Source organism: Pipistrellus kuhlii, unplaced genomic scaffold (assembly GCF_014108245.1).
Source record: "Pipistrellus kuhlii isolate mPipKuh1 unplaced genomic scaffold, mPipKuh1.p scaffold_m20_p_3, whole genome shotgun sequence".
Taxonomy (NCBI): Eukaryota; Metazoa; Chordata; class Mammalia; order Chiroptera; family Vespertilionidae; genus Pipistrellus; species Pipistrellus kuhlii.
Genome location: NW_023425529.1, coordinates 108,477,777 through 108,499,499, shown reverse-complemented (window position 1 = coordinate 108,499,499; position 21,723 = coordinate 108,477,777). Strand labels below are relative to the sequence as shown.

General features: G+C 37.6%; 1 protein-coding gene across 11 annotated transcripts in view; it reads right to left on the bottom strand.

Annotated features, from left to right (window-relative positions):
- The window catches only part of CAB39L (calcium binding protein 39 like), a 129,279-nt gene that overhangs the window by 76,795 nt on the left and 30,761 nt on the right, over positions 1-21,723 (bottom strand). For 4 of the 11 annotated variants that reach the window (XM_036457691.2, XM_045588657.1, XM_036457690.2 and 1 more), the window contains exon 3: positions 13,310-13,509. The exons of 2 other annotated variants lie outside the window; for them this stretch is intronic. The gene's annotated coding sequence lies outside the window, so the exon portion shown is untranslated. The remainder of the gene's footprint in view (positions 1-13,309; positions 13,510-21,723) is intronic. 5 more of the 11 variants (XM_036457693.2, XM_036457694.2, XM_045588656.1 and 2 more) reach the window with 2 other exon arrangements.

Genomic DNA, 21,723 nt, shown 5'->3' with positions numbered 1-21,723 from the left:
GTCAATGAGGGACTAAGGGGGACATATGCAATAATTTCAACAATAAAGATTTTTTTAAATTACAACAAAAAAAGAAAATCTCTGGTAACTTTTTGGTCCTGTTTCTTCTGGTGATAAGACATGTCTGTTCTACTTCGCATCCCACTCTACCAAAAAGGTGGGAATAAGACCCAGGCGTGGCCAGAGTATTTCTTCCACTTCCCTGGCTATAACAATTGACTCACAAAATCATCACAAGGTCAAGATAATCAAAACACTTCAATAGGACTTTTCTGCCTATGTATTTTAATTTAATTTTAAATAAAATATTTGGGACAAACAGAAGAAGAGATAGAGAACAATGTAATGTGTTTATATTTACCACCTAGCTTAAAAAAATAAAACAACTGAAGCAACCCCCTTGGTATGTCTCACTGATCCTATTCCCCTCTGGCTTATACTGTGCCTACTTATCATTTATCCTTCCTATATATGTTTTTACGTTTTTACTAACATTTATAGATAATATGTGATACCATTGTGTATGGTTTAGCTTTATATAAGTGGTATCATACCATTAATTGCTTTTTCCCCCCTCAACATTGTTATGAGATTTATTTGTATTGATACACAAAAAATCTCTAATTTAGTCATCTTACCTACTGTATACCTTCCCATTGTATGACTATATTGTAATTTATTTACTAATTCTCTGAGTTCTAATTATTTTAAATTATTTACTGTTGCAAACATAATTGTAATACAGATTATTTTGCTGCTTACTTGTACATTTTTAGGGGAATGTCTCTAAGGAAGTAGTTTCACCCACTTTATTAGAGTGATTTGCAGTTAGGAGTGCATTTTACGTTGTGACCTAGAACAAGTAATGATTATATAATTATTAATAATGATTATATAATTATTTATATTACAAAAAGATGAGCTGAATAAGTATAAATGATTATATAATTATTTCATGAAACAATACTGCCCTCTGGATAGTTTCTATTCTATTTTACCTGTTTTATCTTACATCAGGAAAAAAAAAAAAAAAGTACTGATTGGCCGGCATGGCTCAGTGGTTGAGCGTCAACCTATCAACCCAGGAGGCCAGGGTTCGATTCCAGTCAGGGCATATGCCTGGGTTGCAGGCTCCATCCCAAGTATGGGGACGCAGGAGGCAGCTGATGAATGATTGTATCTCATCATTGATGTTTCTATCTCTCCCTCTCTCTTCTTTCTGAAATCAATAAAAATACATTTTTAGAAGTACTGATCATTGTCTGTTAAATTGATTTCAGTACCTGGTAATGAGTTATAAGCTCAAGTTTAAAAAAACACTGCTCTAAAATTGATCCTAGGGGCACAAACAGTATGATCATCTGTACTAGAAATGGCCATGTTACATTCCCAAGTTGTTAGACTAATTATATTCTCACTGGAGTGAGTCCCAGTTGTGCTTCATTCTTCTCAACAATTGGAACTGTCAGAATGTAAAATGTTTGCCAATATAACAGTTATAAAAGGTTACTCCTTTATTATTATAACTAGAGGCCCAGTACACAAATTCATGCATGGCGAGGGATGGAGGGGATGTCCCCCTAGGCCTAAGCTGCACCCTCTAATATCTGGGAACCTTCGAGGGATGTCTGACTGCTGGTTTATACCCAATCCCCAGGAAACCAGCAGTCAGACATCCCTCTCACAATCTGGACCACTGGCTCCTAATCACTCACCTGCCTGCCTGCCTGTTCACCTCTAACTGTCCCCCCTGCCAGTCTGATTGCCCCTCACTGCCTCTGTGTGCCAGCCTAATCACCCATAACTGCTCTCCCAACAGCCTGTTCACCGGTTACTGCCCCCCTCTGCTGGCCTGGTTGCCCCTAACTTCTCCTCCTGCTGTCCTGGTCACTCCCAAATGCCCCTGGGCCGGCCTAGTTGCCCTTCACTGCCCCCCCCCCCCCCCGACAGCCTAATTACCCCAACTGTCCCCCCTGCTAGCCTGGCTGCCCCCAACTGCCCCTCCCCCTGCTGACCTGGTTGCCCCACACAGCCTGCTTGTTCAGTTGTTTGGTCATCCTTCACAACCCCCCCCCCCCCTGCTTCCTGGTCATAGGCAGCCATCTTGTGAGGGTATGAGGGTTAATTTGCATATTAATTCTTTATTATATAGGATTTGTATTTTTCAATGACTAACAGGAATGAACATTTTTTTCATATACTTACTTGGCATTTTAACTTTGTTTTTCTATAAATTTCCCTTTTATATATTTTGCCCATTTCTTTAGGTAGTTGAAGAAAGTCATACCAACATCCAATTAATATAGTTCCTTGCTTAAAAATATAAATCACAATCAAGAATCACCAGGAATTTGAGGGAAGTCAAGGAAATGCAAGATAAATATAAACAGAGCAAAACCCTGGGGAAAGGGAGAAGAACAAATTAAAACAAGAAAAAATATATTTAATATCCCTTCCCCCAAAATATGATATGTTATTACTTGCATAAAATAAGAACAGGCTGCTATGCAAAAGAAGTAAACAGTGAGCAAAAAAACTTGCTTAAAACTAAAAATGCAGTAAAAGAGCTGACTGGCAGAATGGCATAGAACAAAAAGCTAACTGAAGATCAACCCATGGAAATCTCCTAAAAAGAAAGACAAACAAAATAAAAACAAAGAACTCATCCACAGAAAGATTGGAAATAAACAGGGTAGGTCCAGAGAGCTAATACTGATCAAATATGAATTCTTAAAGAAAAACAAAAACAGAGATAATTGATGAAGAGAGAGTAACAAATAAATCAACAAAGAAAAAATATTTCCTTGAGTGAATAAAGGTACATGTCTCCAGATTAATGCAAACTAATAGTTTTACAGGGAAAATGTGAAAAGGCCCACTCTAAGTATACTAAAAAATTTCTGAACTCTAAAGTTAAAGAGAAATCCTACAAACTTTCAAAGATAGGGAAAATCCAGAGTAGCACCTAAGAATCACTCTAATAGAAGAGACAAGATTTATAACTTGAAATCAAATGTTAAAAAAAAACAGTGAAACCTTCTTTACATAATTTTGTGGAACTTGGTTGGAAAGTCTTTAAAGAGGATTCTCCAAAAGGTCAGGGACTTCTAGGGGGACTTCGAAGGTGGCAGACCCTGCCTTGACTTTTCCAAACAAGTCTGAGCTCCCAGGGGTTTTACTGGAATTTCTATGATTAGTCTTTAGACCTAATCTTGTAGAAGAATGTGCTTTCTCAAGTTTACCCTGTTGATAGTATTAAAACCTGATTATAAGGATGCTTAAGAAAGTCAGAATGTCAAGGAACTTAGCGAGAACTTCAATGAACTTAGTGAAAACTTCAAGGAACAAAAATATCAATGATATAAAAAAAGATCAATCAGAAATATACGATACACTAAATGAAATGAAGAATAATTTACAGGGAATCAAAAGTAGAGTAGAGGACGCCAAGAATCAAATAAAGAATTTGGGCCCTGGTCAGTGTGCCACAGTTAATTGAGCATCATCCTGTGCACCAAAAGGTCACCAGTTCGATTTCTGGTCAGGGCACATACCCAAGTTGCAGATTCCATCCCTAATTGATGTTTCTTTCTCTCTCCTTTCTCTATCTCTCTCTCTTTCTCAATCAATAAAGACATATTTTAAACAAAGAATATGAAATATAAGGAAGCAAAAAACATCCAATCAGAAGAGCAAAAAGAAAAAGGAACCAAAAATATGAATAGTGTCTCTGGTAAAACTTCAAGAGTACCAACATTCATATCACGAGGGTTCTAGAAGGAAAAGAGAGTAAGAAATTTAAAACCTATTTGAAGAAATAATGACAGAACACTTCCCCTACTTGGTGAAAGAAATAAACTTAGAAGTTCAAGAAGCACAGAGAGTCCTAAACAAGATGAACCCAAAGAAGCCCACACCAAGACACATCATAATTAAAATTCCAAAGGTTAAGGACAAAGAGAGAATCTTAAAAGCAGCAAGAGAAAAGTAGTTAGCTACCTACAAGGGAGTTCCCATATGACTGTCAGTTGATTTCTCAACAGAAACTTTGAAGGCCAGAAGGGAGTGATATATATTCAAAGTGATGAAAAGGAAGGACCTACAACCAAGATTGCTCTACCCAGCAATACTATCATTTAGAATTAAAGGTCAGATCAAAAGCTTCACAGACAAGAAAAAAACTAAAGGAGTTCATCACTACCAAACCAGTATTACATGAAATGCTATAGAGAGGAGGAAGAGGAGGAGGAGAAAATATAAAAAATATGAACAATAAAAATGGCAATAAATACATATCTATCAACAATTGAACAAAATAAACTAATGAATAAAATAGACTCAGAGGCATAGAAACATGGAACAGACTGACGAATTTCAGGAGGCAGAGGGGGTAGAAGGTATTAACTAAAGAACTTATATCTATACTAGAGGCCCGATGCAAGAATGGGCCTTCCTTTCCCTGGCTGCCGGCACTGCTTCACTCTGGTCCAGAGCTGCCTTTCCACTTCCCCATGCTGCCAGAGGCCTGGAGGGGCTGGGATGGTGCAGAATGCCTGCATCGTTGCCATGGTGACGATGCAAGCATCCTGCGCCCCCCCCACCCCGCTGCTCAGTGCCTGTGTATGCAAATTAACCCTCCATCTTTGTTGGGTTAATGTGCATACTCACTCCTGATTGGCTGGTGGGTGTTGTGAAGGTACGGTCAATTTGCTTCTTTCTCTTTTATTATTATTGTAGATATGCATTACCCATAGACACAGATAATAAGGTGAAGATCTGGGGTGAAATGGGATCTGAGTGGAGGAAGGCAAGGGGAAAAAAGGAGGAAGAAGCATATGTAATACTTTCAACAAGAAAGATATAAAAATTAATTAAAAAATAATTGTTAATGGAGGGTTTATTGCTGAAAAGAGACACAAAGAGCATTACTATCACACTATCATTATATATGTTCCATTCAATGCATTAAAATATAACATAAAATTTTGTACAAAATCTGAGAAGAATGTGTCAGAATTGTAATTCATAGACAATATGATTATAAACATCAAAAACCTAACATGAAAACACTTTGGACTTAATAAGAGTTGAGTAGCCAACTACATGATGAATAATTCACAAACTACTATTTGTCATACATAAGCAATACAGATAGATAGATAGATAGATAGAAAGATCAATGACGAGAGAGAATCATCGATTGGCTGTCTCCTACATGCCCTCCTATTGGTGATCTAGCCTACAACTAGGGCATGTGCCCTGACTGGTTCATAAGTAGGTGCTCAACCCCTGAGCCACACAGGCCAGGCGAGGCCAAATTTCTTGTTGTAAAATTATCTGTCTATTTTTAGAAGTAATAAAATAATCCCAAAGAAAAAGACTGACAAATCAGAATCCATATAAATATGCTACAAATCTTAAAAAAGTTTTAAATTTTTACGGATGAAATAAAATTATAGGCAAACAAATAAGAGACATTCATTCTTTGATATGAATATGAGGGGATATATATATATGCAAAGTGTCCCCTCAGGAGTTTGACCGGGAGTTCCATCACTTGCTATGTGTGTTGACCACCAGGGGATGGCACAGATCAAAGGAAGGCCCCGGCCAGCAGCCAGCAGCCAAGGAAGGAAGGCCCTGGCTGGCAGCCGGAAGGCCCCAATCAGCCCTGATCACCTGCCAGGCCTAGGGACCCTACCTGCGCACGGATTTAATGCACTGGGCCTCTAGTATCATTATAAGAGGAGATTTCTTCATACAAGTTAATAAAATTATTAGGGAAGTAATATTTAGAAAATGGGAAAACAATAAAAAGGGACATACAGTTAAACACAGTAAATGTGTTTATTTCCTAAAATGAAAAATTTGCCTATCATATCAAGTTTTTTTTGTTTTATGAAAATTCAATTCTTTTTGTTTTATCAAAACTCCTGGTGGTGAGATGCAACATGCCCAGTTTTCTTACTGGTAGGAAAATAAATTAATAATATAATAATATGGATCTAGAAACTTTAAATGTTCACAACCTCTGACTTAGTAACAATTCTGCTTCTTACAATTAATGGGACCTAACAGTAAGTGGCAGTTGTTTTTCTTTCTCAGAGGTATATAAAGTATATGCCTTATATCCAATGGCTTTTTAGTTTGATGAAATAGAGTGTATGACTATGAAAACATTTACAAAACATATAAAAATGAATATGTTAAAAACAGCATCCCACATTATAGAGTACTAGTAGCCCTGCACATGAATCCGTGCGCCAGGAGGTCGCTGCTGCTCTCCTGTACCTCCCTGCCTGCTGCCCCGCCCTTCTGTAGCTCTCCACCAGCTGCCCCATCCTCCTGTAGCTCCTCTCACTCCCCCTCACAGCTTGTTGCCCTGCCCTGTCCTATAGCTCTCTGCCGCGCCCCCCCCCCAACTCTCCACTCGCTGCTCCGCCCTCCTGTAGCTCCCTGACCTCTTCCCCCAAAAGCCCCCCCCCCTCCCCCCCATAGCTTGCTGCCCTGCCGGTGTCTGTAGCTCTCCTCGCAGCTAGTATTTCACTGGCCCACCCTCCTGCTGATCTGTGATCTGGTCCTGAGGAGCTTGGTTGTTATGCCTCAGGGCGTAACGGGTAATTAGCATATTCTTCTCTTGTATAGGATAACTACAACTATGTAAAAGCAAGAAAAACCCACCAAACCCACAAATAGACAAAACCTATGCAAATAAAAAATAATTTTAAAAAACAGTGATTACTTTTGGGTTATAGGCTGTGGATAATTGTCTTCTTTCCTTCCAATTTTCTGGGATTTCCCCCCCCCCCCCCAAACTTTAACAGGTCATGCAAATGGTCTTATAATGAAAATTCCATATAAATGATATTTTCAATGACTAAACAACCTTTCTTTAAAAATTCAAACTGCTGAATATCTGATCAGTATGTCTTTTCAAAGCATTAGTCAAACAAATATGATTTCTATTACTTTGGCTATGAAATTTCATCACGAGTAGGACTTGGCTCAGATTCTGGAGAAAAAGTCAATAAAGATCATTCTGGGCTCTGGCCCATAGTTCAGTTGGTTAGAGCATCGTCCCAATATGCTAAGGTTGTGGGTTCAATCCCCTATAAGAATCAACCAATGGATGCAAGTAGAATGACAAATCAGTGTTTCTCTCTCTTTCTTTCTTGTTCAAATCAATAAATAAAAATAAATTTTTTAAAGACCATTCTGCTCTGATCCCAGGTAACTAAGTCCCTAGATTTTGTAGTAGATTTTGGCAGTATTCCCTTTCCTAATACAGAGTAAATATTTCACTTTTTAAAACTTGGAATGAGCTCTTGCCCGTTTGTCTCGGTGGATAGAGCGTTAGCCTGCAGGCTGAAGGGTCCCAGGTTTGATTCCAGTCAAGGGCACATGCCTGAGTTGCAGGCTTGATCCCTGGTGGGGTGTGCAGGAGGGAGCAATCAAGGATTCTCTCTCATCATTGATGTTTCTCTCTCTCTCTCTCTCCTCTTCCTTCCTCTCTGAAATCAATAAAGATATATTTTAAAAAACTTGGAATGACATCAAAGATGGTTCAAAATCAATCACTGAAGTGTCATCTAAATACATGCAGTAGCATAAGTATAGAGAAGTGTTTGAAGGGGAAGAAGGAAAGGGAAGCTAGGAGAGGAGCCATTTGGGGCATTAAATGCCCTCATTGTTATCCCTTAAAATGTCTTAAAGGGGGGTAAATATCTATCTGCAGGAGGCAATGAGCATTTCTAGGTCTTTGTGTCTAATCTCCAACTATGCTGTTCAATACAGTTCTAATTTCAAAGGTTTCCATGAAAGTTTAAGGGAGTGGGAAATTTACCTATGAAGCCAATAAAAATTTCAAGATTTCCACAGGCAGAACCATAAAAAGTATAACCAATCTGCTAACTCACTGTAAGAAAGCCAATTCAAAAATGAGTTTTCTTTCCCTTCACTAACGTTTATTTTACAGGCAATAATAAGAAAGAAAAGAATATTTCCAAAATTCTTTCTTGAAGCTTGCTAATTTAAAATATAGGCACCGGTACCTTTTCTTAAACTGAAAAAATAATCCTATATCATAAAAGGGTAATATGCAAATAGACCAAATGACAGAATGATCAGACCGCCTATGGCCCGGCCCCCACCCCACCAGCGGCACCCCGACCCCAATCAGGGGCAGGGCCGGCTGGCAAACTGCACAAGGCCCCTCACCCCAGCCAGTCCACCCCTGATTGGCCCTGGATCACACCAATGCACAAATTCATGCACCAGGCCTCTAGTAATAATAATAGAAATTCTAAAAGGAAGAAATAAACCTGTCATCACAAATTCAGAAAAGTTCAGGAATTACCATTCTTTTATCTATATTCCAAATACGACTCACAGATAGAGTGCAATTTAAAGTGCATTTATGGCAAACAATCGGGCCTATGAGATACTTTTTTTTTTTTAATGGAATGAAGCTTACATAAGTGTATATATTTGTCAATATTCATTGAACTGTCCTCTTAAATGGGTAAATTAAATGTAAATTTTAAAATTAAAAATTAGACCTAAAAGTTATACTGTATTTAAGTAGCCTCTCCCCACCACCCCAAAATCATAATTTAGAATTGCCTTCACAGAAATAATAAATTACAAAGCATATAATTGTAACATACATATAGTTATGTATGTTACAACACCAAATCCGTTATAAAGCATATTATATATTCAAAGTTTCTTCCACTCAATGTCTTCTATCCTTCAATGATTCCACTTTAAAATATACATCCTACTTGTAATTAGAAGGCATCACAATTGAATTTTTTTTTAAATATATATTTTATTGATTTTTTTACAGAGAGGAAGGGAGATAGATAGAGAGCTAGAAACGCCGATGAGAGAGAAACATCGACCAGCTGCCTCCTGCACACCCCCTACCGGGGATGTGCCCACAACCAACGTACATGCCCTGGACCGGAATCGAACCCAGGACCTTTCAGTCCGCAGACCGACGCTCTATCCACTGAGCCAAACCGGTTTTGGCGACAATTGAATTTTGTACTTTAATACCTATATAAATAAGTGAAAATCAATAGAAAATAAAGTATAAATGAGAACTTTCATTGATCTCATTGTGAAAATGACTAAGGATTATTTTGTTTTTAAAAGTTTTATTAACAGATTTGAGGGAGAGATATTTTCTAAATATGGACAATTTACAAAGAAATTAAAAACTTGTAAGAAGTGCCGAGACTGGTTTGGCTCAATGGATAGAGTGTCGGCTTGGGGACTGAAGGGTCTCAGGTTCGATTCCGGTCAAGGGCATGTACCTTGGTTGCAGGCATATCCCCAGCAGGGGGTGTGCAAGAGGCAGCTGATCGACGACTCTCTCATCAATGTTTCTAACTATCTCTCTCCCTTCCTCTCTGTACAAAATCAATAAAATATATATTAAAAAAAAAAACTTGTAAGAAGTTTTTTAAACACCCTCATTCATCTGGAAGCCTTGATTAGACTTACATCAGAATAAAAATCTTTTTATAAGAGAAACCTACATCCTTGAGAACTGCTCCTTAATTATAATGTATTGCAATCACTAAAATAATTTTAAAATAGAATTAGTATATACAATTACTAATTTGTTTATTGTTATTAATAGTATCTACTAGATCATTTTTCCAGGAAAAACAACCAGTAATTTCATTCATTAGGTTTGAAGTAACATTTCTATTGACATCTCCAGTCATTTGTTGGAGCTAAAATTTTCTACACCTATTAGATATTAATGATTGTCAATAAATAATAATTTTACATTCAAATTTTACAATCTCAATTTATAGGTGAGATCTGAAGCTAGGTTAGTATTCTCAAAAACTAGTAACGGTAGCCCAGTTGGCATAGCTCAGTGGTTGAATGTCAACCTAGGAACCAGGAGGTTATAGTTTGATTCCCAGTCAAGGGCACATGCCCAGGTTACAGGTTCAATCCCCAGGGTGGGGTGTGCAGGAAGCAACCACTCAATGATTCTCTCTCATCAGTGATGTTTCTCTCTCTCGCTCTCTCCCTCTCCCTTCCTTTCTGAAATCAATAAAATATTTAAAAAATTTAAAAAAACAAACAAAAACTAGTAAGTGTAATCAAACATCAGATCTCTGAAATTCACAGTGGTTATTCTTCACAACAGAATTATCCAAGGAAACTCAAAATTCGCTTTTATTTTTAGTCTTTACTCTGAATACTAGTACATATATATCAATCACCAAATTTTTACTAGATACTGTTATTGGTTTTAAGACAAAGTTTTTGATTATAGTGTGAAATGTAACTATTTCATAGCTTCAGTAAGCCCTGTGCCTATCTATGAACTGTCAGTCTATAAAAACATTAACATGGGAAAATAGAGATGAAAGTAATATAGCTGAAGATAGCATCCTATAGATTTCCAGGTGTGTAGTTTTCCTGGCTGGGTAGGTTAATATAGCCTTTCATATTTCCAAAGCTGAAAAAGTCTAGATGAGTTTCTGCTAGAAATTTAAGACATGTAAGTCACAAAACTGAAAATATCATTCATAAGCAGTAAAGATTTCAGCTTAAACCAAATTATTTTCACTACTGGTAGAAAGCCATATCTCAGAAATGAAAAACTGTCTAAACTGTTTCACCTTATTTTATTCAATCAATCAATAAATATTTATTAAGGACCTATTATATGCCATTTAGGAATACTCAAAAGCATTATTTTTTAAATAATTTGCCACATAAAAGAATGGTAATTACTGAACTTTTCTTAAATTTTTTCATGTAGTGGTAGGTTTATTTTAATTTATAAAAATTAATAAAAAAAAAGTGTTTTTTAAGCAAATGGAAAAGCCTTTCTGTACAATATAAGGATCATACAATAAAAGTGTAATTTGCATTCATTGCACTATTTATTTTGTTATTGATTTTTATATCTACTCATTGCATTACTAATTTAAAAATTTTATGTCTTGGCACTTTAGAGGAACTTTTAGGGCCAGAATCACTAACCTTAATTTGCAACCTAATTGGAATTTTCAAAATAAGCCAGATTTCTTCTTATGGGTCCTAGTACACACAGGCAAATACATAATTCTTTTGAGTTAACACCTTATTTCAGAATGTCTTATGTACTCAAGATACCTAGCTGGTAAATTGCTTTTCCTCATCAGCATCCCTACTAATGTGGGATTACCACCAAGTTATCTTATGTTCTTTTCTTTTTCTCTTAATAGTTAGGTCTATTTTGTATTAAATTGCTTTGTTAGAGTTTCACAATTCAATCAGTTCTTGTCAGGTTATCTCTATCATAATAAGGGCATACAGTTTTCATAATACATGAAAACTGTATGCCCTTAACCCCCTTTCCTTTTTAGAATACTTTGGAAAAATTACTCAGTTCCATTTTTTTGTGTATGAACTAAATAAAGAGCTTAGTCTTCATCTTGTATCTTTTATTAGTTACTTACTTATGTATCAAAACATTGGGCTAGACCTCCGAAATGAATAATAAGCATAAGAGCAATGGCTAGAAATATTTCTGTAGCAAGGAAAAGAATAATCACTAATTTTAACATGAGCTTAGATCTCATAAACAGTGCAATCAATCTTGAAAGCTCTTAAAGCTAGAAATCCAATTTATAAGCATTCTTCCAAATATCCATCCTCCTCTTAGTAAATTTGCTTTTCTTCAAGAATAGTTAGGATAAAGATAATGTCTCATTCAACATAATTGTTTTTATATTTAGTTTCATCACTAAAACTGATCTTCTAGAATTTTTCAGGATGGCAATGGTTTTGCTACCACGTGACTAAAATATATTCTTAGGCTACAATAAAAGCCAACAATAATTTGTTAAATTGTTTCTCAGGGAAGATGGGTCTCAAATTCCCAACAACTGACTCACAAATAAACTTCTCAAATACAAAATATTTGTAAACTGGGAATGACTTATTCTTTATTTCTATATAAGCTTAAGAAAAGGTGCCACCACTAACATAATAACAATGAATTGCTGCTTTAAAATAAAATAATTTTGAAGATTGTGAAGCTGTGTGCCAGTCTTCCATCAGTCCAAGAAGGACCGAGTGTGGGAAATTCTATGAAGAAGTAAAAGTTGGTTTGTGATATTATCTCTATTATATTTACTTTTGACTTTAAGATACTAGTCCAGAAAAGGTTTCCACAGACCAGCTGAGTTTCTTATACATAGATCAACAAGCTAAAGAAAAAGAAATTCCACAAAACAAAACCTGTTCTACTGGCTTCCATATACATACAGGAAATATTAGAGAAAGGATATTATGTCTAGGGTACAAATCCTTTTAATACGTGTACTGACACTCTGCTGAAGTTTTCATTTAGGCTAAGTTGTTCTGTTTATAGAACTCACTTGACTCAGTAAGGACATTTTTTTGAGGCTGGCAAAGTGCAGATTAGAAACTTGCTTAAAATGGTGCATCTTTATACAATGACTCAGTTTAGCAGCTAACAATATATACTTCCTTCCTCCAGCAGAAGAATGATTACATGCCTTCCCTTGATGCCCTTAAAATGAAATATGTAAAATTAGCATACACTCTGCTATGCTAAGTTTATATCAGAGTGAATACATATTTTAAGAGTTTCTTTTCCTTTTTCTGCTCTATTGCTTATTTACATATACGTGCATCTGGTTATTCTAGTTCTCCAGTGGACCATTATGTGAGAGCTCGGTATCAGGTATAAGAATAATACAACTGCATTATTCCTTAATTTAAAATCCATGTGCATCCATTTTGTATCAAATGGTAAATTTAACATGTAAATTGTCTAATTTTATTTTTATTACAGAACTTTCAAGAAGTCATGTGCCACTTGAATCATGAGAATTTTGTAATTTAATATATGAAAATACCAAATATCACAATGATAATTTTAAATTTACTGACACTAGGCAGAAAAGTATAACTTAAGAATTTTCATGAAGTTGAAAGAGTAAGGTGAAAAATGATATACTGCCATTATTTTATTTTTGGAAACTTTGTAAATAAAAACCTGTTTCCAAAATAAGATATTTAACAGACAGAGAATAGTTGGTAATGGTTCAAGTGTCTTAGGCAACAGAGGAGTATTGTTTTGTAGTCTTTGTTTTTTTAAACCTCTCCTAGTAACAGCAGTTTATCATTACAAAGAAACAAGGTAACAACATGATTTAAAATGAATATATAAGCTATAACTGTAAAACTTTAACTGAAACTGAAGTTTACCATATCAATTGCATTTCTATGAACTGGTATAGATAACCTGGTTGATACTCACCAAATGTTATAGAAATTCCCGGCTCGTCTAAGCAACAAAAAGTAGACACATAGTGAGGTGCTGAAGACAGCTCTCTCTTGGGCTAAAAGGTCTTTAGAAGAAGTAGCCTTTATCTTCCATTCAACGGAGGGTGATTCCTATTACCAAAGCGTGGCAGAGAAAAGAGTTTCCACAATCCAGTCTTGACTTTCTGCCTCTGTCTTTGAAGAGTAACAGTTACCACCGGAAAACATTAGCAGAAAACGATCACTTGAACATTCACACAAGGCAGCTGTAAATTTCCACTCTCTCTGCTTGCTCTCAGATTCCAAGCATTGCTTTTAATCTGTCACAGGCAGTTCTGTTTCTGGTCAAACCAGCTTGCTTATGTGTTCTTTTCTCACTCTCTAACACCCTTTTTAGAAACATAACCACACAGTCATACCTCCCCACTTTTCTTCCTCTGAACAAATCTTGCAACGTCACAAGAATGTGTATAAGACAATTAAGCTGGGGCAACCTTAATTCTTTGCCAAAAAAAGAGCCTAAAGATAAACAAAACCTTTTTCTCATTACATTTTCCCCCTTTAAGTCCTATATTTATTCATGCATGAGGTTTTGTCAACGGATTAAACTGGTCTGACCATCTTGTTTAAAAATGTAAATAAAGATTTCTAATAAATGTTGAAAGTGATAATAACAGATTCATCTGCCAATATGCTAGTTCCTTAGGGAACAAGTTATTCCCAATCATAATAAAAAAGTATAGCAAGTAGGTATTCAAATATTTTATCTTAAAATTAAAATACTTTAAAAATTTTAAATATATTTTTATTAATCCTTTACAGAGAGGAAGGGAGAGGGATAGAGAGTTAGAAACATTGATGAGAGAGAAGCATTGATCAGCTGCCTCCTGCACACCCCCTATTGGAGATGTGCCCACACCAAGGTACATGCCCTTGACTGGAATCAAACCTGGGACCCTTCAGTCCCCAGGCTGACGCTCTATCCAGTGAGCCAAACCAGCTAGGGCTAAAGTACTAAAATTTTTAATTTTGAGATTTAAAAACTAAGGAGATTTTAGAATTAGAGTATTCATAATTTAATTTTAAGAGTAATTTTGTGAAAACTTAAGGTATTTTTAAATAGGAGATATATATATATATATATATATATATATTATAGGGTATATTTTGAAATTTAGAATCAACACCTGCAATTATAAAGAATATAAAAAATAATGACACTAAAGATAATAAATAGAACAGCTTAACCCTGGCCAGTGTTGCTCAGTTGTGCATCAACTTTGTAAATAAAAAGTAGCTCAGTTAGTTGGAGTGTCATCCCAAACACTGAAAGATTGTGGGTTTGGCCCTAACTGTTTGGCTCAGTGGATAGAGTGTCAGCCTGTGGACTGAAAGGTCCCAGGTTCGATTCTGGTCAAGGGTATATACCTTGATTGTGGGCACATCCCCAGTGGGGGGTGTGAAAGGGCAGCTGATTGATGTTTCTCTCTCATCAATGTTTCTAACTCTATCCCTCTCCCTTCCTCTCTGTAAAAAGAAAATCAATGATACTGATATATATATATATATATATATATATATATAGATAGATAGATAGATAGATAGATAGATATAAATATATATATTTATATCTATCTATCTATCTATCTATCTATCTATCTATCTATCTATCTATATTTAAAAACTAGAGGCCCAGCCGAAGCCGGTTTGGCTCAGTGGTAGAGCGTCGGTCTGCGGACTGAAAGGTCCCAGGTTCGATTCCGGTCAAGGGCATGTACATTGGTTGCGGGCACATCCCCGGTAGGGGGTGTGCAAGAGGCAACTAGTCGATGTTTCTCTCTCATCGACGTTTCTAGCTCTCTATCTCTCTCCCTTCCTCTCCGTAAAAAATCAGTAAAATATAAAATTAAAAAAAAAAAATAAAAAAAAATAAATAAATAAAAACTAGAGGCCCAGTGCACAACATTCATGCACAGTGTGTGTGTGGGGGGGTGGTGTCCCTCAACCCAGCCTGCACCCTCTCCAATCTGAGACCCCTCGAGGGATGTCCAATTGCCCTCTCACAATCCAGGACTGCTGGCTCCTAACTACTCACCTGCCTGCCTTCCTGATTGCCCCTGCTTCTGCCCTGCCTGATCACTCCCCTAACCACTCCCATGCCAGCCTGATTGATGTCTAACTGCTCCCCTGCCAGCCTGTTTGCCCCCAACTTCCCTCCTCTGCTAGCCTGGTAACCCCTAACTGCCCTCCCCTGCAGGCTTGATCACCCCCAACTGCCCTCCCTTGCAGGCCTGATCCCTCCTTACTGCCCTTCCCTGCTTGCCTGATCATCCCCAATTGCCTTCCCTCCCAGGCCTGGTCCCTCCCAACTGCCTTCCCCTGCTGGCCATCTTGTGTCCACATGGGGGCAGGATCTTTGACCATATGGGAGCAGCCATCTTGTGTGTTGGAGTGATGGTCAATCTGCATATTACTTTTTTATTAGATAGATAGAGGACTGGTGCATGGGTGGGGGCCAGCTGGTTTGCCCTGAAGGGTGTCCCAGATCAGGGTGGAGATTCCCTTGAGATTTCTATTTTGATTTATGTATTTTCTATCATTGAAACTTTGTAGCCTGGAGTGGAGGCCTAGGCTGGCCAGGGCAGGTGGAAAGCTTGGCTTCCTCCATTGCCGGGGGCAACCCTAGCCTGCTCTCTCCAGCTCCATGGCTATCGCTATTCTTGTTTGGATTTGTTTATCTTCTATAATTAAAACTTTGTAGCCTTGACTGGAGGCCTAGACCTGCAAGGGCAGGCAGAAAGCTTAGCTTCTTCCATTGCCTGGGAAACCAAGCCTCCCTCCTGCTCTCCATGGCCACAGCCATCTTGGTTGGGGTAAGTTTGCATACTTGGCTGGTGGGCATGGTTGATTGGTGTAGCAGAGGTATGGTCAATTTGCATATCACTCTTTTATTAGATAAGATTGTAGGTTTGATGCAGAGTCAGGGAACATACATAGGCAGTAGGCTCGATCCCTAGTTGGGGTATGTATGGGATGGCAACCAATCAATGTTTCTCACACCAATGTTTCTCTCTCTCTCCCCTCCTTTTTCCCTTTCTCTCTCTTCCCCTCCTTTCTTTCTCCCTTTCTCTTTCTTTCCCTCCCCTCTTCTCTAAAATCAATAAGGATTTCCATGGTGAGGATTAAAATAAATAAATAAATCTGCTTATACCTTTCATGTGCAAACCTAATGTAATTATTTTGTTTAGAAAGTCTCCTCCCACCCACCAGCCATCACACACACATAAGCATTATTGGTCAGGATGTACAATACCTCTTCAATGAAAAACTAAAAAGCTAAAGGCTAATAAATTTTTTTTCATTATTATACACATATAATTACAGAGTAAAATATCTTAAAATTATCGATCTCTTTGTAAGGTTCAGGAATGAGAGTAATTAGGAAGAAAGCTGAGTGAGATAATTGGTGACAGGATTAGGTACCATTTGTAGGAGTCTTTGGAATTAGGAGAGACAATGTACTCAATTTTGAATATGTGGTGGATTTGTGGGAATGATAGTTAGAGCCTGTTTTAGAGTATTCTGTTCTAACTCCTTAGCTCTAAAGATTTTTGGGCTCTCTGTCTCCTACTCTTTGTTATCAATCAAAATTCTTGGGTTCTTCTGATGACCAGTGTCCCAATTTCAGACATAATAAAATTAGTTATTAGCCCTATTTTTATTTTAATACTACTCTCTGAAGAACTGAAATATGTCTAAGAATATGAGCTTAAAGTAAAAAGTAATTATCTTTATTTTTTAATTTTTAAAAAATATTTTCTCATTAATTTCAGAGAGGGATAAGAGAGAATCATTGCCTGGCTACCTCCTGCATGTCCCCAACTGGGAATCAAGCTTGCTACCCTTCAGTCCACAGGCCAACGCTCTATCCACTAAGCCAAACCCACTAGGGCAAGGTAAATATCTTTAAGCAATTGTTTACAATCCTTAAGAAAACAAGAAAATAAAGCTTGGATTACTGCTTAATCTATATATCATACATTGAATAGATATTTCCTAATATACACATTTTTATTTAAATGCATATAAATGGTATAAGCAGATTTATTTATTTATATATACATGTTTCCTAATCTAGTTCACTTAGACTTTTAAAATTTAAATATATTATAAGGTAATTCACATCTTTAACACATAGAAAGGGTCATCAAAGAAGACTAGAGATTAGTCTGCTGATTATTCCTTCAATTGGTAGTTTTGTAAAATTTAGAGGGTGTTTTTTTCCATTTAAAATATTTTTATTGATTTTTATAGAGAGAGAGGATGATAGGAGAGAGAGAAACATTAATATGAGAGTGAAACATTGACTGACTGCCTCCTGAATGCCCCTACCAGGGATCAGGCCCACAACCTGGGTCTGTGCCCTAACAGGGAATCAAAATGGTAACCTTTCCATGCAAGGACCATGCCCAGCCAACTGAGCACACTGCCCAAGGCTAGAATTTTCTTTCCTATTTTTAAAACAATATATATTTTATTTTTTTTTTTACAGAGAGGAAGGGAGAGGGATAGAGAGTTAGAAACATCGATGAGAAAAAAACATCAATCAGCTACCTCCTACACACCCCCTACTGGGGATGTGTCCATAACCAAGGTACATGCCCTTGACTGGAATCAAACCTGGGACCCTTGAGTCCGCAGTCCGACGCTTTATCCACTGAGCCAAACCAGTTAGCTATTTTCTATTTTTAAAGAAATGGAGATTATCCCAAATCACTAAAAGGTATTAAGTGCCTAATATCTTGCTGAGTCTAAAATTAAACTGAAAAAGTTCTGAAATAACTAAAGAAATTCAGAATTTATAATGGGGGTGTAGATATTTAGAATCAAGGTTAATTTTCATAAATCACTTTCAAATTGGGAGATGTTATATCCTAAGCCACAAAATAAAGACATGGTATTCAAAATTTATAATAAGAGTGAGTATCTATGGGTGTATATAGTTTATATTTGATAACTGCTTTAAAAAACACCATTTTTAAGATGCATACAAAGGAATCACAAAAAGTGACCTTATAATAGACAACAAAGAAATCAATAAATTATCAAAGGAGACACAGTACAAGCTTCATACTCTGGTCACAAGATGATAAAATCCCTTAAAATCTCTTTAAGAGATAAGTAAAGGTTCTTTTTAAAAAACCCTTATAATACTTGAAAATGAAACAAACAAACAAACAAACAAAACCACCTTGGTAAGCCTTAGGCAGTTTGGCTCAGTGGATAGAGCGTTGGCCTGGGAACTGAAGAATCTTGGGTTTGATTCTGATCAAGGGCACATGCCTGGTTGCAGTCTTGATCCCTATTAGGGGGTGTACAGGAGGCAGCCAATCAGTGATTCTTTCTCATCAATGATGTTTCTCTATCTCACACTCGCCCTTTCGCTCTGAAATCAATTTAAAAAATATATCTTTTTTAAAGAACCTTGGTCAGAGGAATATTAGCATGAGAGATCCACTCTGCCTCTCCCCTTGAAACTTTAACAAGTTGACCAACTATATATAACTCAACTAAGGACTCCCTGTCAATATAGAAGCAGGCCTGAGAGACCCATGCATTGAAGTGTCTAAAGATGGGCAACTGGGAATAAACAGGGAGGCAAGAAGGGAGGAGAACTCAAATGGCCACGTACACAGCCCTGCAGCCAGGAGCTGGCAATCAGTTCGGCAGGAGGGGAGGAAACAAGTGATAGCAGGTCTTCCATGGGCTGGGAGAAAGAGAGTTTCAGTGGGCTCTCCATCAGGGTGAGCAGTGTGAACAGTAGCCAAGCCTGCAGAGCCACCCGGATAAGAACAAAACATAGGGCTTCTGCCGTGGCTGTTGCTATTGGGTGATGATGTTTCAGACAAAGAAATAGAGCCACAGAGCACTGCCACCCCTTGGACTCACAAAACTCTCCTCTACCACTGATACACTGGTGGGTGTCAGGTCGAAGAGAATATTACCTGCAAACTGAGAGCTACTGCAGTAGAATTGTAATTGCAATTGTTTCCCTCTCTGATCCCTAGGTGGGGGGAGTAGGGGGCACTCTTCAGGGTTGCCATTACAGTGAGGGTAAAACAAACCCCACCCCAAAGCAGCGGAGCTATACTGTCTGACAGAAGCTGAGGAGAGCAACTCTGGGAGGTCACAGAGGTAAAAATCTTATGATTCAGCACCACCTACTGGAAAAATAACGGAAAGACCTCTTTAGAGAAAGCTGCTAGATAAAGGTCAATAATACAATATAGTATATTAGTATGCTTAGACAAGTGGTTCCTAAAGTGGGGCACACACCTCATGGGGGGCAATTTGATTTTTAAGAGGGGAAATTTGAGAATGAGTTATTAAGAGTGAATTTTTTGCATTTCTTATGGCTCTAGGGTAGGGGTGTCGAACTCAATCAGAGAAGGGGCCAAAATCTAAAATCCAGCCTAAATCGCGGGCCGAATGGTTTACTGAACAGTCATAAACTGTCATTGTGATGGAAACGCAGCGGAGTGCAGTGATGACAGCGCGGTGCAGGCCACATTGCAAGGCCTGGCGGGACGGATTTGGCCCGCGGGCCTTGTGTTTGACACATGTGCTCTAGGGGCTTCATATACATTATATAAATACATATTGTGACATATTTATACGTTTCAGCTATTGTTTTGAAACTTTATTTGCAATTTTTTATATCACTTCATATTATTTTTTTCAACAACTTCTTAGTGATTTCTTCCTCAGTACTTCAACTGTCCTTTCGTTCTTTTATTTTTCTCTTTCATGATGTCATTTCTTTGGAAGCTTGTTTAGACCAAGTTAATGGCCTTTAAGGCTTCCTATACATGAACAGGAGTTCATTTTTGAATAATAAGAACTATGTCATGGGGTGGGAGGCATCAGGATTTTAGAGATGTTTAGGTGGGGCATGGCCAAAAAAAGGTTGAGAATACTAGTCTAGACAAAGGAGACCAGCAAATACCATGAATAACCAAGGTAATAAGGAAGCTCAGAAATAAAATGAAAAATCTCCAGAAAGAAAGCTGGAACACATGGAAATATGTGATAAAATGACAGAGAATTCAAGGTTGTCATTCTGAGAATGCTTAAAAAGATGTGAGGAAATACAGAAAGACAGTTCAATGCACTCAGAAAACAAATTAATGAAAAAAATGAATACCTTACCAAAGACTGAAGCTTTTAAAAAGAATCGATCAGCCCTGGCTGGTTTGGCTCAGGGTTAGAGTGTGGCCTGGGTACTGAAGGGCTGTGGATTTGGTTCCTGTTCAAGGGCACATATCCCGGTTGCAGGTTCCCCCGTCCGGGGCTAGTGCAGGAGGCAACACATCAGCGTGTCTCTCACATGTCAATGTTTTTTTTTTTCTTCTCTCTCTCCCCCTCCTCTTTACCTTCCACTTTCTCTAGAAGTCAATGGAAAAAAATATCCTCGAATAAGGATTAAAATAAATAAATAAGTAAACAAACATACCAATTAGAAATCTTTCAAATGAAGCATCCAATTAAGGAGATTAGGAGCAAACTATTAAGCATAGGAAGGAGCGCGGACCAGATAGCAGAAAGGATTAGTGACATCAAAGATAGGAATCTAGAAATGACACAAAAAGAAGGAAAAAGACCAGAGCATAAAAAAGAGAGAAAGAACTCTATGAGTACTATTGGACTACATTAGGAAAAGCAATATAAGAATTATAGCCATACCAGAAGAAGAAGAGAGGGGAAAAGAAATGGAGAGTATTACAACAAATAGTGGATGAGAACTTCCCAAATCTACGGAAAGAACTAGATCCTCGAGCCCTGCCAGAGTAGCTCAGTGGTTGAGCATTGACCTATTAACCAGGAGGTCATGGTTTGATTCCTGGTCAGAGCACATGCTCCGGTTGGGAGCTCAATCCTCAGTGTGGGGTGTGCAGGAGGCAATCGATCAATGATTCTCTCTCATCATTGATCTATTCTCTCTCTCCCTCTCCCTTCCTCTCTGAAATCAATAAACATACACACACATACACTAGATACTTGAATCCAAGAAGCAAATAAAATAACTAGTTACCTCAATCCAAAGAGACCATGGTGCACTGGATTAAACAGTCAAAACTTAATGACAAAGAAAAAATTCTCAAAGTAGCCAGGGAAAAGGAGGTGACTTACAAAACCTATAGAATATCATCCAACTTCTCAAGAGAAACTCTACAAGTCATAAGAGAGTGGAACCAAATATTCAAATGACTGAAAGCAAAAAAGTATGAGCCAAGAAAAATAACTGTGTGGGGGCAGGGTGGGGGGCGGGAGGGAGGGCAAGGAGGGGGTGTGTGTGTGAGGGAATTTATCACCAGGAAACCTATTGCAGGAAATAATCAAGGGAATTAT